The sequence below is a fragment of the Triticum urartu genome, chromosome 5A (genome assembly GCF_056163025.1).
Source record: "Triticum urartu cultivar PI428250 chromosome 5A, HENAU_Tu73, whole genome shotgun sequence".
Taxonomy (NCBI): domain Eukaryota; kingdom Viridiplantae; phylum Streptophyta; class Magnoliopsida; order Poales; family Poaceae; genus Triticum; species Triticum urartu.
The window spans coordinates 656,814,884-656,842,168 of record NC_141877.1 but is presented as its reverse complement, the minus strand read 5'-3'; the positions used below and the strand labels follow the sequence as shown (position 1 = coordinate 656,842,168).

Here is a 27,285-nt window from a genome sequence, read left to right as displayed (position 1 = left end):
TAATCCTGCCGGACATAGTTCGGCCAGGACTCTCCTGACAGGGAGAGAGAACTTAATGAGTTCAGTATGTCGCTGAAGGGCGAGTGCTGAAAAATATCCGCGGATGTGAACTCCATGATCGGCGCCCAGTCGGATTCGATAGGCATGGGCGCATGCGGCTTGGAGTCCATGGCCGGGGAAGAATCCGGCAGTTCGGCGTCACAGCTCCCATGAAGGGTAAGGTCGGTATTTGGCTCGATCGCCGCTGAAGATGCGACCTCCGTGGCGGGGTCTATCCACCCGTCCTTGGATGGCGCAACTGGCTCCGAATTGAGGGTCGGAGCGGTCACCGGTGCGATTTCCCGAACACTGTCCGATGGTGGAGCTAAATCATGCTCATCGTGACCGTGCGGCGCACTTGGCAAGGGCTCAAATTCGTCGAAGATCAAGTCTCCGTGGATGTCGGCCGTGTAGTTTAAGCTTCCAAACCTGACCTGGTGGCCAGGGGCGTAACTCTCGATATGCTCCAGATGGCCAAGCGAGTTGGCCCGTAGTGCGAAGCCGCCGAATACAAAGATCTGTTCGGGGAGAAAAGTCTCACCCTGGACAGCATCATTATCGATGATTGAAGGAGCCATCAAGCCTAACGATGACGACACAGAGGAACTCTCAATGAAAGCACCAATGTCGGTGTCAAAACCGGCGGATCTCGGGTAGGGGGTCCCGAACTATGCGTCTAAGGTGGATGGTAACAGGAGGCAGGGGACACGATGTTTTACCCAGGTTCGGGCCCTCTTGATGGAGGTAATACCCTACGTCATGCTTGATTGTTCTTGATAATATGAGTAGTACAAGAGTTGATCTACCACGAGATCAGAGAGGCTAAACCTTAGAAGCTAGCCTATGATATGATTGTCTGTTGTCCTACGACTAAAACCCTCCGGTTTATATAGACACCGGAGGGGGCTAGGGTTACACAGAGTCGGTTACAAGGAAGGAGATCTACATATTCGTATTGCCAAGCTTGCCTTCCACACCAAGGAGAGTCCCATCTGGACATGGGACGAAGTCTTCAATCTTGTATCTTCATAGTCCAACAGTCCGGCCAAAGGATATAATCCGGCTGTCCGGATACCCCCTAATCCAGGACTCCCTCACTACCCTTATGGAATTTTGTCAGAATATTGAAGTTGTCAATACCCGAGATCAAGGTGTGTCGGAGAAAGACCAGGAACAAGGAGCGTTAAATCTCAAAGTTTTCTTTTCAAGAAACCCTAAGGCAGGAGATATCAACTATGGAATGATAGCTCATGTCAATGACATGGGCATAGACACGGCTATCCGTGATGTTATCGCCCGCTTATGCTATTGTCACCATGTTGAGTTAAGCATGTGTTTCTTTGAAAGGATTGGATGACAAAAGGGCTAATGGAGCACCTATTAGCAAAATATGAAGCTTTAACCTTACCTGGTGTATCGCCAGGATCTGGAGCATCACATCAAGGATTTTAAGATGGACCTTCAGGAAGCCGTATTTGACAAGGAAGCATTTCGTGAAGAACTCGGGGCCCAGAAGCTTAAAGTAGTCAAGCTGGAGGAGCAAAACCTCGAGATACCTGAGATTCGTCAGGAACTGAAGGACAGTAGGACCATGGTTCATGCCAAGGATGTTGAAACCCACAAGTTTGGAAGGCAACTCCGGAAATATTAAAGGACGTCATGAGAGACTTCGCGTCAACAGAGATGATCTGGCAAAAGAACTTGAGAAGGACAAGCACGATCGGAAGAAGCCATCGGAGACATGAACAAGACTTGAAGAGTTTGGCGACTTTTAAGATTTATTGACCTTTAGAAGACTAAACCCCTGTTATATACCTATGTTAGATGTGATGATAGGGAGCTGTCATTTGTTTGATGTTTTTCCGACAGCCACAAAATAAAACATGTCTCTTCAAAACTAGAAAAAAGTCCATTTTACTATCCTGAACAAAGTGGGTGGTTCACATTACCCCCTAAACTATTTTTCGGTTCCTTTACCCCCCTAAACAATCTCATACCAGACAAAAACACCCTAAGTGGTTTACCCAAACTGGATGATGACATGGACACGGTCAAAGGTGGTAATTCACGTGTAGGTGGGTCCCACTCGTTAGTTTTTTAAAAGAAACTAAATAAATAGAAGAAAAAACGGGAGGCCCCCTACTGTAGTAGCAGCCGGTCACAGCGGCGGCGGCCGGTGCGCATGGAGCCGGCAGGCGGCCTGGCCGGCGCCGGGGCGGGCGAAGACAGCGTGCCGAGCGGGGGAGGCTGGGCGCGGCCAGGCGCAGCGACATGGGCGCGGCTAGTGCAGAGCGGCACGGGGCACGGACGGGGACGGCGGTGCAAGCTCGAGGAACAGGCGGGGCGGCGCAGGCGCGCGGCCAGAGCGGCGACGGGGGGATGGCGGCGGAGCCAACGCCGCGGAGGAGCAAGGCGAGGTGAGGCCGAGCGGGGTACGGCGACCGGTGCATGCAACGCGCGGGGGCGGACGAGGACGACGCCACAAGCTCGGAGAGGAGGCAGGACGGCGCGGCGCGCGCCCGGAGCAGCGACGGGCGGATGGCGGTGGAGCCAGCGCCGCGGAGGAGCGGGGCGAGGCGAGGCGAGGACGAGCGGGGTGCGCCGACCGGTACGTGCAACGCGCGGGGGCGGTCGGGGACGATGATGCAAGCTCGGGGAGGAGGCGGGGTGGCGCAGGCGCGCGGCCGGAGTGGCGACAGGGCGGATGGCGGCGGAGTCGATGCCGTGGAGGAGCGAGGCGAGGTCGAGTGGGGTGCGACGACCAGAGAGAGAGAGAGAGAGAGAGAGAGAGAGAGAGAGAGACCTGACAAGGGGGCCTCACCAGGTCAAAACCGCCATTGACTAGTGCCACATCAGCCACGGGTGGAGACAAACCAGCCAGGAGGATGTTTTGTCCGGTTTTGGTTTGTTTGCGGATAGAAGAATCTGAAAAATAGATCAGGGGGTAAAGTGAACCACCCACTTTATTCAAGGTAGTAAAATGGACTTTTTCTCAAAACTATTGTTTGTATTGTGTGTATCCCTCTCTATCTCTCTTATCTCACCCCGAAACCCTCGGAACCAATAGAGGTTGAATGGAGATGAACTCATATTTCCGGGACCGATGTCGCGATTGGAGACGGGCTGATGGATTCAGAACATGGAAGATCACATGAAGAATAACACTATAGCCAGAAAGGATATGACCCAACATGCTCTTCAGTGCTTTGAAAGAGGTGCTTCTACTTGGTGGAGGATGTACCAAACCATTAATGGATGGCAAAGAGTAACCACTTGGGAAGAATTTAAGTTGACTCTGCTAAAGTCTCATCTTGAGTCCCAGAACTTGAAGCCTTATGGAAATGATATGAAGAAAGCTTGTGCATGCAAGCTCTGTGGAGAAATAGGACACAAGCATGAAGAACACAAGGATGAATGCCCTCATTGTGAAGAAAGACACCCAGCTGAAGAATGCCCCACTAGGAATATTACTTGTTTCTTGTGTGAAGGGACTGCCCACTACCCTGCTCAATGTCACATTTACACAATGGTACAACGAACCATCCAGCAGAAGAAAAAAGCAATGAAAGGAGCCCTCATGGAAATTTTAGAAGAACCTGTGATGAAGGAAGAGTGGAGGACACACCCGAAGAAGACCCAATTAAACCCTGCACCAAGTCATGCTATTCATGTGGAGAAGAAGGACACATCTCCCAAAATTGTGTGTATGGGGATCTAGTAGAATTCCCGACAGAAGAAGTAGACTGTGACTGAGGGAGTCCTGGACTAAGGGGTCCTCGGGCGTCCGACCTGTTATCCTTTGGGCCGGACTGATGGGCTATGAAGACATGAAGGCCGAAGACTGCAGCATGTCCAGATTGGACTCTACTTGGCGTGGAAGGCAAGCTTGGCGACCGAATATTCCTTCTTATGTAACCGACTCCATGTAAACCCTAGATCCCCTCGGTGTCCATATAAACCGAAGGGGATAGTCCGGAAAGGACACCACATATACTCATTACCATATTTATAGGCTAGACTTCTAGGGTTTAGCCATTATGATCTCGTGGTAGATCAACTCTTGTAATACTCATATTGATCAAGATCAATCAAGCAAGAAGTAGGGTATTACCTCCATATAGAGGGCCCGAACCTGGGTAAACATCCTGTCCCCCGTCTCCTGTTACCATCGATCCTAGACGCACAGTTCGGGACCCCCTACCCGAGATCCGCGGGTTTTGACACCGACGGTGACCTACAGGAAATAGAAGCACTGATTGGCACAGAAAAGTCCAGGAAGAGAAATAGATTGGATTCCAGGAAGGACCTGAGTCATATCACATGTTTCAGGTGCAACGATTCAGGGCACTGCTTCAGCGGTTGCCCAAAAAGGAAGCCGAGGACCCAAGGAGGCTATGTAATCACAAGGAAACCTCGGGGCTTTTCAGAAGTAATATGCTTCCGTTGTAATGAAGCAGGGCACTTTGCCCGAGATTGTCCCAATGAGGATATTAGTGTTAAATAGTGGAGTCTGTGAGAAATATAGTAGTAGTAGTGGGAACATTTCTTTTATATTGAGGTGTTGAGTTGAGGGATGTAATGGAAGTGTAGGATATTGTAATAATTGAGAATCAATAAAGTTAGCATCGTTGGTACTGATTTGGCTTTTATGAGTAGTTACTTTATGAAGAAAGATTTTGACCATTTTCGAGGATATGAGAAATATGGCCTATGGATGAAATTGTGCATGTCAAGGGTGGTAGTGCCCTGTGAGGACACTAGACCCCTGGAAAAGGTCATGATATTCCACAAAGTGGACTAAGGACAAAATAAGTACGAGTTTTATCTCGATATGTGGTATACCCCAAGAATATGGAGGGATGAAGTACTATTGGATATAAAGGAGGTATAATGTTGGTAATATGGAGCAATTGTAACTCAATGATGAGTCTGAGTAATCACGCCTTAGTTTGGTACCAATAGAAGGAAGGGAGACAGTACAATTGGATGGATTTAAGAATGCTAGGAAGCTAGATGTTGGAATAATGATCAGTTGCCCCCGATGATGATTTCAAGGTTTGCAAGTGATGAGATGGGCCATAACCCATAGGCCCCAGGACCTCCCAAGAAGCAAGCACACTCTTGCTGAAGGAAAAACCTTGGAAGAAGTTACGACTTTATCAACGGACGATTTTATAGGAGTTTACGCAAAACTTGAGAGATGCGAAGAAACGATAGATGTTTGCTTGGCTTGCAGAATCAATGGATTTATCCGAACTTGGTTCGTCGACAAGAGAAATTCTGCAATGGTTGTGAGGATGACCAAGTGTTAGAATGTGAGATTCACTAAACCATATACAAGGTAATAATTTGGGTGCGGGATGGATTGATCACCATACCGGCTTACTCTTATTATTCGCCTCTGCTATATGGGATGGTAATCTGAGTGACTTACCTATAGTAGAGAGATGACGATCAAAACCTTGTTTAAACCTTAGAATGGTATGACAATTTTCCCTTTTACAAGGCAGTTGTTCCCCATCATAGGTCATACGATGAGGATAAAGCCCAGACCGTTTTCTGCAGGGACCCAGTCAAATTGTTTGATGACCACCATGAGATATCGATAGTTGTTTTAGTTGGCGCCAGACCTGTCAGCTAAGAAGAACCAGTATCCGAAGAACCTTACCAAGGACACAAGGATTGAGGAAAAGGTTATGCCACTATCAAAAGAGCCAGAGTAGAAATTTTCCCGAAGATCTGAGAAGATCGACAATGCCAACAATAAGGATGTAGTACCTGAGTTTTGATGGAAATGTAACCATGTTTCTAAGGGTGGTAGCACCCCAGACCCCTATGACGATCAATGGATTTTGAGAAGACCCCCAAACCTAACCTATCTCTTTCTAGCCTCTCCGAATCTCGAGGGCGAGATTCATTTTAAGGGTGGTAGGTTTGTAACATCCCAAAATTCTAAATTTTGGAATATTATATTAAATAAATAGTTTTGGTTGTTTGTTTGATTGTGGTGTGGTTGCTTGTATGAAACTGAGTGAAATTTGAAACTTTTTGAAAGTTAAATAAGAGGGAATAAAATGACTTTCCCAAAAATTTCATCTTGCTTTTATGATCTCCATGAATTCAAATTCTTTTCAAATACAAAACCCTAGAGAGAAGATGCTATGACTTCTTCCATTTAATTAAATGAAAAAGGGTTTTGAAAAGATTTGAATTTCATTTAGAAATATTTTCAAATTCGGAAACTTTAAGCAACTCAATGATTTTCATGAGAGAAGATAAAATGACTTCTTCAAATTGTATGAAATATGAGTTGGAAGTTTCAAAGAATTCAAAATTAAAGTCCCTTCAAAAATATTTTAATTTGGAGTTATTCGATTTTGTTCAAAATTATTTTTCTCCAAAAATAAAATATATGGATAATAGGGTAAAATGATTCCCTAGATTAGAAAATTGGAGAGAAATAAATTTGAAATCATTTTGGTATTTTTAAAACAATTTTTATTGGGTTTTATTGCAACAGTATCACTCTTTGCTTTATTTAAATTTTTGTGGATTTTACTTGATGCTAGAAAAAGGTTCATGTTGTAGAAAATATTTTTCTGAAAATTTTGATATATTATATGCCTATAGTATATTTTATTTTATATGGTTTTATTTTTTGTTTTTGTTGACTGGAAATTGTTTTAAAAAAAACTCTTCTCCCCAACTAGGCCGGCCCAGCCAAGCCAGCCCAGCGAGCCGCCTGTCTCCCCCGAGCGGGAGTCCTGCTCAACACCGTCGCCGTGCCGCCATCGCCTTCCGTGCCGAGGCCTGACACCCCGGCGCCTTGCCCCTTCTCCACGCCACGGAGCCACCCCGCCCACCTATAAAAGCACCGCCCCGGATCCCTCTCCTCCTCCCAACTCGCCGCTGCCCCGCATCTTGCTGAGCCGCCGCCGCTCGCTTGCGCCGTCACCACAGCTAGCCTGTGCGCCACCCCGCGCCACTACCGCGTCGCCTTCCTGCGCCGCGTAGCCGCCACCCGCGCCTCGCCGCTGCAAACCTCGCCACCGCCGTCGAAGTCCGCCGCCGCCGGACTCACTAACCGCCATCGCCGGTTTTCGACAGAAATACCGTCCTGAATCGATAAATAAACCAATTCGTTTTTCACGGTTTTTCTTTACGTTTTTAACCCTAGATCTGTTTTTATTAGGTTTTTTTATATAGTGAACATCCGTGATGACCCACAAGTATTGGGGATCTGTCGTAGTCCTTTCGATAAGTAAGAGTGTCGAACCCAACGAGGAGCAGAAGGAAATGATAAGCAGTTTCTAGCAAGGTATTCCCTGCAAGTACTGAAATAAGTGGTAACAGATAGTTTTGTGACGCCCCCGATTTAATCGTACACTAATCATACACGCAAACGTGTACGATCAAGATCAGGGACTCACGGGAAGATATCACAACACAACTCTACAAATAAAATAAGTCATACAAGCATCATATTACAAGCCAGGGGCCTCGAGGGCTCGAATACAAGAGCTCGATCATAGACGAGTCAGCGGAAGCAACAATATCTGAGTACAGACATAAGTTAAACAAGTTTGCCTTAAGAAGGCTAGCACAAACTGGGATACAGATCGAAAGAGGCGTAGGCCTCCTGCCTGGGATCCTCCTAAACTACTCCCGGTCGCCGTCAGCGGGCTGCACGTAGTAGTAGGCACCTCTCGAGTAGTAGTAGTCGTCGTCGAAGGTGGCGTCTGGCTCCTGGGCTCCAACATCTGGTTGCGACAACCAGGTAGAAGGGATAGGAGGAAAAGAGGGAGAAAGCAACCGTGAGTACTCATCCAAAGTACTCGCAAGCAAGGAGCTACACTACATATGTATGCATTGGTATCAACTGGAATAAGGCTATTATATGTGGACTGAACTGCAGAAAGCCGGGATAAGGGGGGATAGCTAGTCCTTTCGAAGACTACGCTTCTGGCAGCCTCCGTCTTGCAGCATGTAGAAGAGAGTAGACTGAAGACCTCCAAGTAGCATCGTATAGCATAATCCTAACCGATGATCCTCCCCTCGTCACCCTGTGAGAGAGCGATCACCGGTTGTATCTGGCACTTGAAAGGGTGTGTTTTATTAAGTATCCAGTTCTAGTTGTCATAAGGTCAAGGTACAACTCCAAGTCGTCCTGCTACCGAAGATCACGGCTATTCGAATAGATTAACTTCCCTGCAGGGATGCACCACATAACCCAACACGCTCGATCCCATTTGGCCGGACACACTTTCCTGGGTCATGCCCGGCCTCGAAAGATCAACACGTCGCAGCCCTACCTAGGCACAACAGAGAGGTCAGCACGCCGGTCTAAATCCTATGGCGCAAGGGTCTGGGCCCATCGCCCATTGCACACCTGCACGTTGCGTACGCGGCCAGAAGCAGAACTAGCCCCCTTAATACAAGAGCAGGCTTACGGTCCAATCTGGCGCGCGCCACTCAGTCGCTGAAGTCACGAAGGCTTCGGCTGATACCACGATGTCGAGTGCCCATAACTGTCCCCGGGTAGATGGTTAGTGCGTATAGGCCAGTAGCCAGACTCAGATCAAATACCAAGATCTCGTTAAACGTGTTAAGTATCCGTGAACACCGACTAGGGCCAGGCCCACCTCTCTCCTAGGTGGTCTCAACCTGCCCTGTCGCTCCGCCACAAAGTAACAGTCGGGGGCCGTCGGGAACCCAGGCCCACCTCTACCGGGATGGAGCCACCTGCCCCTTCAGCCCCCAACTCCGAACAGTACCACAGGTAATGTAACTGTGTAAAGTATATAGTATATGTCCGTGATCACCTCCCGAAGTGATCACGGCCAAGTAGTATAGCATGGCAGACGGACAAGAGTGTAGGGCCACTGATGGAACACTAGCATCCTATACTAAGCAGTAGGATAGCAGGTAATGGTAACAACAGTAGTAGCAAGGACAGGCTATGCATCAGGATAGGAATAACGGAAAGCAGTAACATGCTACACTACTCTAATGCAAGCAGTATAGAGAAGAGTAGGCGATATCTGGTGATCAAAGGGGGGGGGCTTGCCTGGTTGCTCTGGCAAGAGAGAGTGGTCGTCAACACCGTAGTCGAACTGGGTAGCAGCGGCGTCGGTCTCGGTGTTTAATTGTTTTCACTACTGTTTTAATTGTTTTTAGAGCCTTTAAACATTTTATCAAAGTTTGGTTTCTCCACCATAATTACTTACGATTTATTTGACACAACCCGAACATTTTAGTTTTGATATTTGAAAATTTTATCGGTTGACTTTAATTTAAAGTTGAATTTGGATCGGTTCTGAACTAACGCGAGATTAGCAACAGTAATCAAGGTGACGTGGCATCATTAGTAGAAAGTTACTGTAGCTTAATTATCCGGGCGTCACAAGTTTTGTGATAGGATAATTTGTAACGAGCAACAAGTAACAAAAGTAAATAAAGTGCAGCAAGGTGGCCCAATCCTTTTTGTAGCAAAGGACAAGCCTGGACAAACTCTTATATGATGTAAAGTGCTCCCGAGGACACATGGGAATATCGTCAAGCTAGTTTTCATCACGTTCATATGATTCGCGTTTGGTACTTTGATAATTTGGTATGTGGGTGGACCGGTGCTTGGGTGCTGCCCTTACTTGGACAAGCATCCCACTTAGGATTAACCTCTATTGCAAGCATCCGCAAATACAACAAAAGTATTAAGGTAAACCTAACCATAGCATGAAACATATGGATCCAAATCAACCTCTTACGAAGCAACGCATAAACTAGGGTTTAAGCTTCTGTCACTCTAGCAACCCATCATCTACTTATTACTTCCCAATGCCTTCCTCTAGGCCCAAATAACGGTGAAGTGTCATGTAGTCGATGTTCACATAGCACCACTAGAGGAGAGACAACATACATCTCATCAAAATATCGAACGAATACCAAATTCACATGACTACTAATAGCAAGACTTCTCCCATGTCCTCAGGAACAAAAAGTAACTACTCACAAAGCATAAACATGTTCATAATCAAAGGGGTATTAATGTGCATATAGGATATGAACATATGATCTTCCACCAATTAAACCAACTAGCATCAACTACAAGGAGTAATTAACACTACTAGCAACCTACTAGAACCAATCCCGGACTTGGAGACAAGAATTGGGTACAAGAGATGAACTAGGGTTTTGAGATGAGATGGTGCTGATGAAGATGTTGATGGAGATTGCCCTCTCCCGATGAGAGGAGTGTTGGTGATGATGATGGCGATGATTTCCCCCTCCGAGAGGGAAGTTTCCCCGGCAGAACAGCCCCGCCAGAACCCTAGATTGATTCCGCCAAGGTTCCGCCTCCTGGCGGCGGAGTTTCGTTCGAGAAGATGGCTTATGATTTTTTTCCCATCGAAAGAGTCCATATAGCAGAAGATGGTCACCGGAGGGCCACCAGGGGGCCCACGAGGTAGGGGGCGCGCCCAGGGGTAGGGCGCGCCCCCCACCCTCGTGGGCAGGGTGTGGCCCCCCTGGTGAAGTTCTTGCGCTCAATGTTTTTTTATATATTTGGAAAACATCATCCGTGAAGTTTCAGCACTTTTGGAGCTGTGCAGAATAGGTCTCTAATATTTGCTCCTTTTCCAGCCAGAATCCCTGCTGCCGGCATTCTCCCTCTTTATGTAAACCTTGTAAAATAAGAGAGAATAGGCATAAGTATTGTGACATAATGTGTAATAACAACCCATAATGCAATAAATATTGATATAAAAGCATGATGCAAAATGGGCGTAACAATTCCCCCAAGCTTAGACCTCACTTGTCCTCAAGCGAAAAGCCGAAATCGAAAAATATGTCCACATGTTTAGAGGTGAAGGTGTCGATAAAAATAAAATACGGACATGAGGGCATCATGATCATTCTTAGAGCAGCAACTTATATAATTCTTGTCATATGATATCTTATGCTAGAGTAATAATTCAATCACAATATCAAGTATGAATCGTAAACTTCATTGAAAACTGACAAACTATAATCTCAGTCATTGAGGCAATTGCAATTTATCATAACATAGGAAAGAGTCAATGTATAAGAGCTTTTCAGCAAGTCCACATACTCAACTATCATATAGTCTTTCACAATTGCTGACACTCACGCAATACTTATGGGTATGGAGTTTTAATCGGACACAGAGAAAGATAGGGGCTTATAGTTTTGCCTCCCAACGTTTTACCTCAAGGGTAATGTCAACAGTAATAGTTCATGAAAACCCACATCCAATTAGCCATATATACCGGGATCTTTCCAACACATTGTGCTTGCCAAAGGATAAAATGTAAAAAGGAAGGGTGAAGATCACCATGACTCTTTTGCAGTGTGGGAGATAAAAGTAAAAGATAGGCCCTTCGCATAGGGAAGCAGAGGTTGTCATGCGCTTTTATGGTTGGATGCACAAAATCCTAATGCGAAAGAATGTCACTTTATATTGCCACTTGTGATATGGACCTTTATTATGCAGTCTGTCGCTTTTATTACTTCCATATCACACGATCGTATAAAGCTTATTCCTTCCACACCAATCAATCATACATATTTAGAGATCAATTTTTATTGCTTGCACCAATGACAACTTACTTGATGGATCTTACTCAATCCATAGGTAGGTGTGGTGGACTCTCATGGCAAAACTGGTTTAAGGGTATTTGGAAGCACAAGTAGTATCTCTACTTGGTGCAATGAATTTGGCTAGCATGAGGGGGAAAGGCAAGCTCAACATGTTGGAGGATCCAAGACAATATAATTTATCTCAGATGTAAGAAAACATAACCCATTATGTTGTCTTCCTTGTCCAATGTCAGCTCTTTAGCATGTCATATTCTAATGAGTGCTCACAATCATAAAAGATGTCCAAGATAGTATATTTATATGTGAAGACCTCTCTTTCTTTATTACTTCCTATTAATTGCAACGATGACCAAAACTATGTTTGTCAACTCTCAACAACTTTTATTCATCATACACTTTCTGTGTGAGCTCATTACTCTCCATAAGAGTCACATGATCTCTTTGTTTCTTTTTATTTCTTTCTCTTTTCTTTTATTCACTTAGGATCATGGAAAAATAATCAAGCCCTTGACTCAACACTAATCTTTATTATATATAGCTCACGGGCTCGATTACATAGAAGGATAATAAAGCAAAACTCACAACTAGATCATACTAAGAACTTTTATTCTACTAGATCAAGATATTACCAAAAGTATCGAACTAAGAAAAACAGTAAAGATAAAAGTGATGGTGATACGATACCGGGGCACTCCCCCAAGCTTGGCAGTCGCCAAGTGGAGTGCCCATACCCATGTGGTTATGTCTCTCTTTTCAGGGATGGTGATGTGATGTTCTTGGCGATGATGCCCCTCAGGATACGATTCTCCTCCTCAAGCTTGTTGACTTGCTGCCTGAGGTCCATTATTTCCTTCTAGAGTTTTCCTGTAACAGCCAAAGTTCCCTGCACCCAAGGGTGCTGCATAGCTGCGGGAGAACCAGTGACACTCTTTTTCATATTCTCATAAGAAAGAAATCTGACATTGGAAGGGATAACCGAGTTTGGAATAGCCGAGCTCTGTAGTTCTCCCATTGTGAATCCAGCTTGGAGGCAGGAAGTGACTTCTTGATCTTCCATGGCATCTATGCTCATCAAATCAGCCTCCATCTTTTCCTTCGTTGCTGGCCCAAAGTGGTCAGCATTGTTGTTTGCCCTTGGTTCCGATGCCGGATGAGACACCCGGCTCTCCCCGACTGACTCTTGAGAAGACATCTTGCTCTAATCTGCAGCATCAACAGCTCGAAACAAAAACAAGAGAATTTCGCGTGATATGGGAGTCAAAACCCCCGGGAGGTTATATAATGAATTTTTACCGACCAAAATACATGTCCTGTAAGAAAACGGAATCTGGAGAGCACATGAGGTGCCCATGAGGTAGGGGGCGCGCCCTCCACCCTCGTGGAGCCCTTGTGTCCTTTCCGGACTGCTGCTTATTTTTCTATTTTTCTAAATATTCCAAAACGGAGAAATATTGCCTTAAACACTGTTTTGGAGTCGCTTTACTTACCGTACCACATACCTATTCCTTTTCGGAGTCTGAAACGTTCCGAAAAGTGTCCTTTATGTATTCCTCCGGGGTTACGGTTTAAATAACATTGGTTTCAACATTTATGGGATTACCTGAGATATAGTGTTTGATTCTTTGACCGTTCACCACCTTCGGATTTGTGCCTTCGAAGTTGTTGATTTTTATGGCACCGGAACGGTAGACCTCCTCGATAACGTAAGGACCCTCCCATTTAGAGAGAAGTTTTCCTGCAAAAAATCTTAAACGAGAGTTGTATAGCAATACATAATCACCTACATTAAACTCACGCTTTTTTATTCTTTTATCATGCCACCTTTTAACTTTTTCTTTAAACAACTTGGCATTTTCGTAGGCTTGGGTTCTCCATTCATCAAGTGAGCTAATATCAAATAACCTCTTCTCACCGGCAAGTTTAAAATCATAATTAAGTTCTTTAATAGCCCAATAAGCCTTGTGTTCCAGTTCGAGAGGTAAGTGACATGCTTTTCCATAGACCATTTTGTACGAAGACATACCCATAGGATTTTTATATGCAGTTCTATAGGCCCATAATGCATCATCAAGTTTCTTGGACCAATTCTTTCTGGACCTATTAACAGTCTTTTGCAAAATTAATTTGAGTTCTCTATTGCTCAATTCTACTTGACCACTAGATTGAGGGTGGTAAGGAGATGCAATTCTATGATTAACATCATATTTAGCAAGCATTTTACGGAAAGCACCATGAATAAAATGTGAGCCACCATCAGTCATTAAATATCTAGGGACTCCAAACCTTGGAAAAATAACTTCTTTAAGCATTTTAATAGAAGTGTTATGATCAGCACTACTAGTTGGAATAGCTTCTACCCACTTAGTAACATAATCAACAGCAACTAAAATATGTGTATAACCATTAGAGGAAGGAAAAGGTCCCATATAGTCAAAGCCCCAAACATCAAATGGTTCAATAACAAGTGAATAATTCATAGGCATTTCTTGACGTCTACTAATATTACCAATTCTTTGACATTCATCACAAGATAAAAAAACTTACGGGCATCCTTGAAGAGAGTAGGCCAATAAAAACCAGATTGCAGTACCTTATGTGCAGTCCTATCTCCAGCATGGTGTCCTCCATAAGCTTCGGAGTGACACTTGCGTAGGATCTATTCCTGTTCATGCTCAGGTACAGAACGTCTAATAACACCATCTACTCCTTCTTTATAAAGATGTGGGTCATCCCAAAAGTAATGCCTCAAATCATAGAAGAACTTTTTCTTTTGCTGGTATGTGAAACTAGGTGGTATAAACTTAGCAACAATGTAATTAGCATAGTCAGCATACCATGGAGCAGTATGAGAAGTATTTATGACATTTAATTGCTCATCAGGAAAGCTATCATCAATAGGTAATGGGTCATCAAGCACATTTTCTAACCTAGACAAGTTGTCTGCAACGGGGTTCTCAGCTCCTTTTTTATCAACAATATGTAAATCAAATTCTTGTAGCAAGAGAACCCATCTAATAAGTCTAGGTTTAACATCTTTCTTTTCCATAAGATATTTAATAGCAGCATGGTCAGTGTGAATAGTTACTTTAGAATCAACAATATAAGGTCTAAACTTATCACAGGCAAATACAACTGCTAAGAATTCTTTTTCAGTAGTAGCATAATTTCTTTGAGAATTGTCTAGAGTTTTACTAGCATATTGAATAACATTTAGTTTCTTATCAACTCTTTGTCCTAGAATAGCACCTACAGCATAATCACTAGCATCGCACATAATTTCAAAGGGTAAATTCCAATCAGGTGGCTGAACAATATGTCGGGGTACTGATCCACGAACACCTATGGGACCGGCGGACCAGATCCCTTTCGGTTCGGCGGGGGCGGAGGTCGTGCAAAGAGCAAATCGAGGCGAGGCACGCGAGCGATTTACCCAGGTTCGGGCCGCACGGATGCGTAAAACCCTACTCCTGCTTTATGGTTTGTATTGATTCCTTGCTCGGGAGCGTGGAGTGCTACAGTACACACCAGCAGTTAGCGAGGCCGAGCATGAGTGTTCGAACCCGCCCGCTCCCCCCTTCGTATGTCTTTTTACCCTACGCTTTTAGGGAACTTGCCGGTGCAGGCACCTGGGCCGCAAGCGCTGAGTGCGGGACGTCAGCAGCCTGCTGGCGGTGCCGCTACCGGCAAGAAACGTTGTCGCAACTAGTTGCAGCTTACTTAAGTTGCCGAGCGAACTCGAAACAAAGTAAGGGCGCTGGCGGCTCACTTAAGTTGCTGAGCGGACTCGAAGCAAAGTAAGGGCGCTAGCAGCTCGCTTAAGTTGCTGAGCGGACTCGAAACAAAGTAAAGGCGCAACTAGCTACGAGTTGGTTCCTCCGCGCACAGGTTTTCCATACAAAGTGCGGTTGTTCGAGGGAGATAACTTAAAATTTAAAAAATTTGATTGCTCAAACTTTGGCAACTTAGCTTTTGTGTTGTCTGCTTCCCGGCAAGGCGAAACTTTCTTGAACGGCGCCTGGTCCATACCATCGTCTTCTCCTTTCCTCCCCGGCAAACTTGTGGGCGGGGGGAACCTTGCTTTCAAAAGAAAGAAGAGACAATACAGATATGCGCCTTTACGGCTCGTTATTGCTTACTGGGGTTTAGGTGCTGCACAAAGTGTCAGATTATATATGCCAGAAAATAGGAAGCATAAAATCGACAAAATGTGCGGAGCACATGAGCTTTATTCACGCACGGGGTCTGCGCCCGGCTTTGTACAAAGGATTACATGCAACAGCGGCAAGACTTGTACAAAAGATGGTTGCCGGAACAGGTTCCGGCAACCGCGCCTTACGGGTAAAACTTACGGAGATGTTCAATGTTCCAGGAGTTGCTCACCGGAACGCCATCTTCGGTCTCAAGGCGGACAGCGCCAGGCCTTGTGACTCGTTTCACCCGGTAAGGGCCTTCCCACTTCGGCGTCAACTTGTTGGAATTCTTGGCGGACTGAACGCGCCGAAGAACAAGGTCGCCTTCCTCGAGACTTCTGGCATTAAATTTGCGGCTATGGTAGCGGCGCAAAGCTTGCTGGTAGCGAGCAGCTCGCACAGCAGCCTGAAGACGATCTTCCTCAAGGAGCAGCGCGTCATCTTGTCGCAGCTGCTCTTGCTCAAGCTCATCATAAGCGAGCACTCGAGGTGACCCGTATACGAGTTCTGTGGGGATAACTGCCTCTGCTCCATATACTAGAGCGAAAGGTGTCTGGCCAGTGGCTCGATTTGGCGTCGTCCTGATCGACCAAAGAACCACCGGCAGCTCCTCGATCCAGTTTCTTCCGCACTTGTGCAGCCTGTCGAAAGTTCTGGTCTTGAGCCCGCGCAGCACTTCAGCATTTGCCCTCTCCGCTTGACCGTTGCTTCTCGGGTGAGCAACAGAAGCGAAGCAGACCTTGGCGCCAAGATCTTGGACGTACTGCATGAAGGTGCGGCTCGTAAATTGTGTACCGTTATCGGTGATTATCCTGTTAGGGATCCCGAAGCGGCAAACAATCGACCTGAAGAACTTGACTGCTGACTATGCTGTCACCTTCCTCACTGGTTCCACTTCCGGCCACTTTGTGAACTTGTCGATTGCAACATAAAAGTACTCCAAGCCCCCGACAGCTCGGGGAAAGGGGCCGAGGATGTCGAGCCCCCAGACCGAAAATGGCCAGGATAAAGGGATCGTCTGGAGAGCTTGAGCTGGTTGGTGTATCTGCTTGGAATGGAACTAGCACGCTTCACACTTGGTTACTTGTGCAGTTGCATCCTGGAGGGCTGTTGGCCAGAAGAAACCTTGCCGGAAAGCTTTGCCGACAAGTGCTCTTGCGCCAATGTGGTGACCACATATGCCTCCATGTATCTCTGCCAACAGCTTTTGTCCATCTTCCCGGTGAATACACTTCAATTTCACACCGTTCAGCCTTCTTCTGTACAGTGTCTTATCGACAAACTGGTACATACTTGACTGTCGGGCTACTTTTTCCGCTTCTTCTTGCTCTTCGGGAAGTTCTCCTGTCTGAAGGAAACGGACAATCTGCTGTGCCCATGCTGGAGCTTGTGGCTCGACAACAAGGACTAAAGGCAAATCTGCTGCTGCGGGAACATCCGCTTCTACGGCGAGAACCTAAGCCTCTGCAGGAGCTTGACGTTCCCCGGCAAGCTTGCCGGAGCAAAACTTGTCGGGAGCTTCTGCTTCAACGGAACAAACCCTAGGGCTTGCCGGAGCAGACTGCTCCTCAGCGCTCTTGGCGTTGATCTTGGGGACCTTCTTGGCGACGGCTTCGGGAAGCTCTGCCGGCAAATAGTCACCAGGAACCAAGTTCCTCTTCTTGCTCTGTCCAGTTGATGGCGTTACGGACGGCTGAGTCAGCTTGAGCACAAAGATCCCTGGTTCCACAGGTAACTTAAGCGCGGCGCACTTTGACAGGCCATCGGCAATGGTGTTCTGAGCTATTGGAACATGCTCCATCTGTAGGCCTTCAAAGTGCTCTTCTAGCTTTCTCACTTCGTCGACGTAAGCTTCCATCAACGGACTCTGATAACTCTTGTTTACTTGGCGGATGACAAGCTGTGAGTCACCCCTGACAATGAGCTTCTTGATCCCAAGGTCTGCCGCGATCCGGAGACCGGCAAGCAAGCCCTCATACTCTGCAGTATTGTTTGTTGCTTGCTCCTTGGGAAAGTGCATCTGGACTACGTACTTGAGGTGTTCTCCGGTGGGTGCGACAAGCAGCACACCAGCGCCGGTGCCTTGCAGCGAAAAGGCACCATCGAAGTACATCAGCCACTCTTTGTTTGCTTCCCTGTCGGGGATGCTCGTTTCTGGAATTTCTTCATCTGGTGTTGGCGTCCATTCTGCTATGAATTCTGCCAATGCTCTGCTCTGGATAGTTGAAGTGCTCTCAAACTTGAGGCCAAAGCTTGCCAGTTCTAGTGCCCACTCAACAATCCTGCCTGTCGCTTCTGGATTCTGCAGTATCCTCTTCAGCAGAAAGCGAGTGACAACTGTGATTTCGTGTGCTTGGAAGTAATGGCGCAGCTTTCTCGAGGCCATGAGAAGGTCGAAAAGCAATTTCTGCACACCAGAGTACCTTGACCTAGCCCCCTGGAGAAGGGAACTGACAAAGTAAACTGGGCGCTGCACCATCTTCTTGTGTATCTCCTCGTGCATCCGCGCAGATTGATTTTTGTCGGGACCAGAGCTTGTCGGGGGAGCGCCCTGCTTGTCACTGGATGTGCTTGCCGTGGTTGCGGGCTCGTCATCTGCCTCCCTCTCTGCTACTAACGCAGCACTAACCACTTGATTGGTTGCCGCTATGTACAGCAGCAACTTCTCTTGTGGCTTAGGTGCGACAAGTATTGGAGGGGAGGACAGGTATCTCTTCAAGTCTTGCAGCGCAGCCTCCGCTTCCGGAGTCCATCTCATTGGACCTGCCTTTTTCAATAATTTGAAAAAGGGCAGGGCGCGCTCAGCAGACCTAGAGATAAACCTGCTGAGAGCAGCCATGCAACCGGCAAGTCTTTGTACATCCTTGACGCGCTTCGGTGCTTCAATCTGCTCAATGGCCTTGATCTTGTCGGGATTGGCTTCAATTCCCCGCTGAGACACAAAGAACCCAAGAAGCTTGCCGGAGGGGACTCCAAACACACACTTCTCTGGGTTGAGCTTGAGGCTGATCTTGCGCAGATTTGCAAAGGTCTCATCTAAATCTTGAATCAGGGTTGCTCTGTCCTTGCTCTTGACCACTATATCATCCATGTAGGCTTCCACATTTCTGTGTATTTGCGGCTCAAGAGCGACATGGACTATTCTTGCAAATGTTGAACCAGCATTTTTTAGTCCGAAAGGCATCCGTACGAAACAGTACGTGCCACATGGAGTAATAAACGCGGTTTTCTCCTCATCCTCTTCTGCCATGAAGATCTGATGATATCCTGAGTATGCGTCAAGAAATGAAAGCAAATCACATCCGGCTGTGGAGTCAACAATCTGGTCAATGCGCGGCAAAGGAAATGGGTCTTTGGGACAAGCTTTGTTAACATCAGTAAAATCGATATAAAGTCTCCATTTCCCGTTTGCCTTGCGCACGACTACAGGATTGGCCAACCACGTAGGATGGAGCACTCCTCTGACAAGGCCTGCTGCTTCCAGTTTCTTGATTTCTTCTGCAATGAATTCTTGGCGCTCCACTGCCTGCTTCCTGACCTTCTGCTTGACGGGCCGTGCATGAGGACAAACGGCAAGGTGGTGCTCAATTACTTTCCTGGGAACACCGGGGATGTCAGACGGTTGCCATGCAAACACGTCGACATTCACCCGCAGGAAAGCAACGAGCGCGCTTTCCTATTTAGGGTCGAGCGTGGCACTGATGGTGAAGGTACCACCAGTGCCGTCCTCCTTGGCGGACACCTTTTTCGTCTCTGGCGGAGCTGCCATCGTCTTCTTACGCTTGCCGGTGGAGCTTGATGGCGCGTTCTCGACGGCAGCGCAGCACTCCGAAGAGGTGCGCTTGCCAGAGTGGGCATCAGAACTCTTGTCGGACTTGGTCTTCTTTCCCCTGGGAGCTTCAGCGGCAAGTGGCTTGCGATCTGCTGCGGCTGCTGCTTCCCGATAGATCTTGTCGGCACAGATGAGCGCATCCTTCTTGTCGCCAGGGACAGAGATGACGCTTATCGGGCCTGGCATCTTCAGCATGTCATATGTGTAGTGAGAGGCTGCCATGAACTTGGCGAGTGCTGGACGGCCAAGTATCCCATTGTAAGGCAATGGAATATCGGCAACGTCAAATGTGACCCTCTCAGTCCTGAAGTTCAGCTCGCTGCCAAATGTTACTGGCAGTGTGACCTTCCCCTTCGGCTTGCTCCTTCCCGGATTGATTCCTTGGAATGTGCCGGTCTCTTCAAGCTCGCTGTCGGGGATCTGGAGTTTTTGGAGTACAGCGGAGGAGATCAGGTTTAAGCCGGCCCCGCCGTCAACTAGCATCTTGGTGACCTTGAGGTTGCGGATAGTTGGTGAAACCAACATCGGCAAACACCCGACCGCAGTTGTGCGATCAGGGTGGTCCTCAATGTCAAAGATGATAGGCGTGCTGGACCATTTCAGAAGTTTGCGCGATTCGACAGGTGGTTCCGCTGCATTGACTTCCCGCACCCACTGCTTGATTTGGCGGTGTGAAGTGTGCAGGGAAGCGCCGCCGTCAACGCACAAGACCTCTGTGGCTTTCTGAAACTCCTGCTCACTGGTCTCGACATCATCCATGTCTTCGTCGTCGTCGTCTTCATCATTGTCGCGGCCGCGGGGAGGTCTGTCTCCTTGCCGCTGCTTGGCCTTGCCGCGGCGTCCTCCCCGGCCGGCACGCTTCTTGCCGGATCCTGCAGCACCTCCTTGGGCCCTCTCCTTGTCGCGTCGCTCGTACTCAGCCTTCTGCTCCTGGACAAGCTGCTCGACCTTCTTGCAGCTTTGGAGGTCATGGCCCTTGGTGCGGTGAATCTTGCAATATTGCTTGTCGGAGCCATCCTGCTTGTCGGCGACTGCCACAGCCTGACAGTTGGTGCACGCGGCAACTTCCTTGCCGGAGCTATCTACTGTAGCCTTCTTGGCGCCACCTTCGTTGCCGGACTGCTCAACGACTAGCACCTCTTTGCCTTTCTTCTTCCTGTTGCGCCGCCGGTTTTTCTTTACCGGGGCAGCATCTTCGCTGTCAGATCCTCCCGCTCCTGCATTCTCTCCGGGGAGTCTCCTCCCTTCCTCAGCGCGTGCACACTTGTCGGCCAGGGCATATAGCTCACTGACGTCTCTGATCCTGCACATCGCCATCTCCTCCCGCATCCTGCGGTTACGCACGTTCTGATGAAACGCGCTGATGACCGCGGCGGGGTGGACTTCTGGGATGTTGTACTGTACACGGCTGAACCTCTGAATGTACTTGCGCAGGGGCTCTCCTTCCTTCTGGACGAGCAGATGGAGGTCACTCTCTTGGCCATGAGGTTTGTGGCTGCCTATAAAGGCGCCGACAAACTGATGGCATAGATCTGCCCAGGAGGATATGGAGTTGTCCGGCAAGTGCATGAGCCAGGACCTGACGTTGGGCTTGAGTACCAACGGGAAGTAGTTGGCAAGGATCTTGTCGTCCCGCCCCCCAGCAGCCTGTACCGCGATGGTGTAGATGCTGAGGAACTCCGACGGATGCGACTTGCCGTCGTACTTCTCTGGTACATCTGGTTTGAAATTCTTCGTGCTGGGCCACTGGACTTGCCGCAGCTCACGAGTGAACGCAGGGCAACCTATCGCGTACGGCAAGTCGCCTGGTTCCCCTGGCGCATGCATGTCAATAGAGGGCCCAGTGCGCTGGTCTGATTGACGTCGCGCTTCTCTTCGGCGCTCGATGCGAGTACGAGCGTCTTCTTGTTGTCGTTCTTGAAGAACTTGGCGCTGATCGCGATGAGCTCACGGATCTGACGACGCGGTGGAGTCGCTGTCGAGGTGGAACCGACGAGTCGGCGATCTTGGCCTTCGGGGCGGAGAGTGCACAGTAGTTGCACCCCCACCAGTCTTGTCGTCTCCGGCTCGTGCCTGGCTGGCTTGCCGCGGCTGAGACGTGCTCGGCCGCCGTGGAGAGTCGCCGTTGGCGAAGCCGATGAGACTCTGGATGGTGGCCCTCCAGTCGTCGATCTTGTCCGCCATTGGAGGGTAGTCTAGGAGCAGCTGAGCTCGCGCCAAAGCTTCTGCTGCAGTGGCGGGTGGCGGTGGCGAACGGTGCGAGGAGCGGGATATGCTCGGACTTCTAACCACGTTAGAAGGAGCAGTATCCCGTCCAGGCGACCGTGCCTCGCTCGTGCCAGCATGTTGGCATACATGGTGGTCTTGAGCGCTCCGAGATCCACCAGCTCGATCCTGATCTAGCGAGCGCATGGTACCATGAGTACCATGACGCTGCCGGTCCCGCGCCTCCTGAGACGGGCGCGGTGCATGTACGGACGCCGAGGTCTTGGAGTGCGCCCGGTCGTTGTGAGAACCGGCTACGCCGCCGGTGGGCAGCGCAGCCTTGTCCTTGGACCTGGCAGCACCGTGAGCTCCCTCGTCGACGCGCGTTCTTCCGCCGGCGCCTGCCCCATCAGCCGTTTTCTCTGGCGATGGTGGGCTCGGCACGGACGGAGCAGCTGCCTCCGAAACCTTCTTCTTCGGCGGCATGTTGATGAAGATGATGAAGATCTAGCTCGCGAGAACGCCGGATCTGGTTCACACAACTTCGACGCCCCCTACCTGGCGCGCCAAAGATGTCGAGGTACTGATCCACGAACACCTATGGGACCGGCGGACCGGATCCCTTTCGGTTCGGCGGGGGCGGAGGTCGTGCAAAGAGCAAATCGAGGCGAGGCACGCGAGCGATTTACCCAGGTTCGGGCCGCACGGATGCGTAAAACCCTACTCCTGCTTTATGGTTTGTATTGATTCCTTGCTCGGGAGCGTGGAGTGCTACAGTACACACCAGCAGTTAGCGAGGCCAAGCGTGAGTGTTCGAACCCGCTCCCCCCCCCTCTATGTTGCACACGGGCCTCCTTTTATATGCTCAAGGGGTCACCGACAGGTGGCAACGGAGGCAAAGGGTAGAAATGGAAAAGTGTTGTAGTAGGCACAGCTACCTGCTACAGTGTATCATACCTAACCCTGACGGCAGGAGACAAGAGCCTTAAATGCCCGTCTGTGTTGCCTAAACAGTGCGAAAAGGGACCGCCAGGGACGCCACCGTTCGCCACGATGGCGATCTTGTCAGCGCCGCTTGCCACCGCACGCCCCTGGCTGCACAGCCTTCCGCCACGTACGCCTGGAAGGGCCCCAGAGCGACGCGTTGGTGGATGTGCTGGAGCGCGAGCACGAAGAGGTGGCTTGCCGTGGCAAGCGCCTTGCCGCTGTCGTTGTCTTGTCGCGTCCGGGAGCTTGTCGCTCACCGGGCCTTGCCGGGGCGCGTGGTGCGCCGCGGCAAGTTCCTTGAAATGCCTTGGGTGGCCTTCCTGGCAAGCTCCTCTTGCCGGGGTCTTGGGATGCTTTTGTTAGCCGTCCCAGCAAGCTCCTCTTGCCGGGGTCTTGTCTTCTTGGCTTGGACACTTTGTTCTTGAATGGCTCCAAAGGAACCACGAAGGAACTTGGCGGTCGCCCGGCAAGCCTTGCCGCGGGACGCTGCGACTGCCCGTGCACAAGTTCGGGGTACTAGGGTACCCCTGCTCTAGTACACCGACACAATAGGTGCAGAGATCAATGCTTTCTTAAGTATTTCAAATGCTTCTACACAATCATTATCAAAGACAAATGGTATATCTTTTTGTAATAAATTAGTCAGAGACCGAGAGATTTTTGAGAAGTCCTTAATGAACCTCCTATAAAAACCTGCATGACCAAGGAAACTTCTTATACCTTTGATGTCCTTGGGACATGGCATCTTTTCAATAGCATCAACCTTGGCTTTATCAACTTCAATACCTCTTTTAGAAACTTTATGCCCCAAGACAATACCTTCATTAACCATAAAGTGGCACTTTTCCCAATTCAAGACAAGATTAGTTTCTTCACATCTCTGCAAAACTCGATCAAGGTTGCTCAAGCAATCATCAAAAGAAGATCCATAGACGGAAAAGTCGTCCATGAAAACCTCACAAATCTTTTCACAAAAGTCAGAGAATATAGCCATCATGCATCTTTGAATGGTAGTAGGTGCATTACATAAACCAAAAGGCATACGTCTATAAGCAAAAGTACCAAAAGGGCATGTAAAAGTAGTCTTTGATTGATCTTTGGCTGACACAGGTATTTGAGAGAAACCAGAATAACCATCTAGAAAGCAAAAATGTGTATGTTTAGACAATCTTTCTAGCATTTGATCGATAAAAGGTAAGGGGTAATGATCCTTTTTAGTAGCCTTATTTAACTTGCAGAAATCAATTACCATCCTATAACCAGTAATAATTCTTTGAGGGATCAATTCATCTTTATCATTAGGAAAAACAGTAATACCTCCCTTCTTAGGGACACAATGGACATGACTTACCCACTTACTATCAGCATCGGGATAAATTATACCTGCCTCAAGGAGCTTTAGTATCTCCTTTCTTACCACTTCTTTCATTTTAGGATTCAGACGGTGTTGATGATCACGAACTGGTTTAGCATCTTCTTCCAAATTAATTTTATGTTGACATAGAGTGGGACTAATGCCCTTAAGATCATCAAGAGTATACCCAATAGCAGCACGGTGCTTCTTCAGAGTTTTTAATAATCTCTCTTCTTCATGTTCTGAAAGGTTAGCACTAATAATAACATGGTATATCTTTCTCTCATTAAGATAAGCATATTTAAGAGTATCAGGTAACGGTTTAAGCTCAAACACGGGATCACCCTTGGGTGGAGGAGGATCCCCTAGTATTTCAACAGGTAAATTGTTTTTCAGAATAGGTTCCTGTTTAAAGAATACTTCATCTAATTCCCTTCTTTCATTCATAAACATATCATTTTCATGGTCTAGCAAATATTGTTCTAAAGGATCATTAGGAGGTACGGCAATATAAGCAAGACCAATAATTTCATCCTTACTAGGTAATTCTTCTTCACGGTGTTGTCTACTAAATTTAGAAAAATTAAATTCATGAGTCATATCATCTAAACTGAGAGTAACAACATCCCTTTTGCAATCTATGGTAGCATTAACAGTATTTAAGAAAGGTCTACCAAATATAATGGGACAAAAACTATCTTGTGGGGAACCAAGAACAAGAAAATCAGCAGGATATTTAGTTTTCCCACACAAGACTTCAACATCTCTAACAATTCCCATTGGTGAAATAGTATCTCTATTAGCAAGTTTAATTGTGACATCAATATCTTCTAACTCAGCGGGTGCAATGTCATGCATAATTTCTTTGTATAAGTCAATAGGTATTGCACTAGCACTAGCACCCATATCACATAAGCCATGATAACAATGATCTCCTATTTTAACAGAAATAACAGGCATGCCTACCACATGTCTAGGTTTATCTATATCACAGGGTTTAGTAATTCTAGCAGATTCATTACAAAAATAAATAACATGCCCATCTATATTATCAGACAAGAGATCTTTAACAATAGCAATATTAGGTTCAACTTTAACTTGCTCGGGAGGTGTATATGTTTTAATATTGCTTTTACGAACCACAGTTGAAGCTTTAGCATGATCCTTTATCCTAACAGGGAAAGGTAGTTTCTCAACATAAGAAGTAGGAACAATAGGATCATTATAAGTAATAGTCTTTTCTTTAACTTTAATAGGTGCAACTACTTTTACTTCTATGGGAGGATGATATTTAAACCACTTCTCCTTGGGGAGATCAACATAAGCAGCAAAAGATTCACAGAAAGAAGCTACTATCTCAGAGTCAAGTCCATATTTAGTGCTAAATTTACGAAAAATATCGGTATCCATAAAAGATTTAACACAATCAAAACTAGGTGTCATACCTGACTCCTTACCATTGTCGAGGTCCCAATCTTCGGAGTTGCGTTTAATTCTTTCCAATAAATCCCATTTGAATTCAATAGTCTTCATCATAAAAGAGTCAGCACAAGAAGTATCAAGCATGGTGCGATTGTTACCAGAAAGCCGAGCATAAAATTTTTGAATAATCATTTCTCTTGAGAGCTCATGATTGGGGCATGAATATAACATTGATTTAAGCCTCCCCCAAGCTTGAGCGATGCTTTCTCCTTCGCGAGGCCAAAAATTATATATATAATTGCGATCACGATGAACAAGATGCATAGGATAAAACTTTTGATGAAATTCCAATTTCAATCATTTGTAGTTCCAAGACTCCATATCATCACATAGCCTATACCATGTCGATGCATCTCCCCTCAAAGATAAGGGGAAGACCTTCTTCTTAACAACATCTCCGGGTACACCTGCAAGCTTAAATAATCCACAAACTTCATCCACATATATTAGATGCTCATCAGGATGTTTTGTTCCATCTCCTAAAAAAGGATTAGCTAGCAGTTTTTCTACCATACCCAAAGGAATTTCAAAGCAAGCATTTTCATTTTCAGTAGGTTCAGTAGGTTGAGGAGCAACTCTTTGCTCTACTGGTCGGGGTGAAGATACCCCGAACAAGCCCCTCAGAGGATTACTTTCCATAGTAACAAGGGACAGTAAATTTCAGCACACTATATAAATTTTTCCTTACTAAATTCCACCTACCAAAGGCGCTTCACTCCCCGGCAAAGGCGCTAGAAAAGAGTCTTGATGACCCACAAGTATAGGGGATCTATCGTAGTCCTTTCGATAAGTAAGAGTGTCGAACCCAACGAGGAGCAGAAGGAAATGATAAGCGGTTTCCAGCAAGGTATTCTCTGCAAGTACTGAAATAAGTGGTAACAGATAGTTTTGTGATAGGATAATTTGTAACGAGCAACAAGTAACAAAAGTAAATAAAGTGCAGCAAGGTGGCCCAATCCTTTTTGTAGCAAAGGACAAGCCTGGACAAACTCTTGTATGATGTAAAGCGCTCCCGAGGACACCTGGGAATATCGTCAAGCTAGTTTTCATCATGTTCATATGATTCGCGTTCGGTACTTTGATAATTTGGTATGTGGGTGGACCGGTGCTTGGGTGCTGCCCTTACTTGAACAAGCATCCCACTTATGATTAACCTCTATTGCAAGCATCCGCAAATACAACAAAAGTATTAAGGTAAACCTAACCGTAGCATGAAACATATGGATCCCGCTATAAGGGTCATAGCTAGTTCAGGATTGGTAGGAAAGTAATACAAATGATTGTAATATGACAACCCCCAGGGGAGCTAGCACCAGTAGGCCGAAGACCCGCAAGCTCAACCTGATGCCTTTGTTATTGTTCCTCAATCCGTCTCAGTATCATTCCTACTCATAAGAGGGATTCTTATCTGTAAAAGAATACATCTCATTTACGACTCCATCCAACGACCATCCAAATCAGCCCCTTACGAAGCAACACATAAACTAGGGTTTAAGCTTCTGTCACACTAGCAACCCATCATCTACTTATTACTTCTCAATGCCTTCCTCTAGGCCCAAGTAATGGTGAAGTGTCATGTA

General features: G+C 47.1%; 1 pseudogene; it reads right to left on the bottom strand.

Annotated features, from left to right (window-relative positions):
- Positions 1 to 1,404: 1,404 nt before the first annotated feature.
- On the bottom strand, positions 1,405 to 26,344 carry LOC147973817 (uncharacterized; annotated as a pseudogene).
- Positions 26,345 to 27,285: the final 941 nt, after the last annotated feature.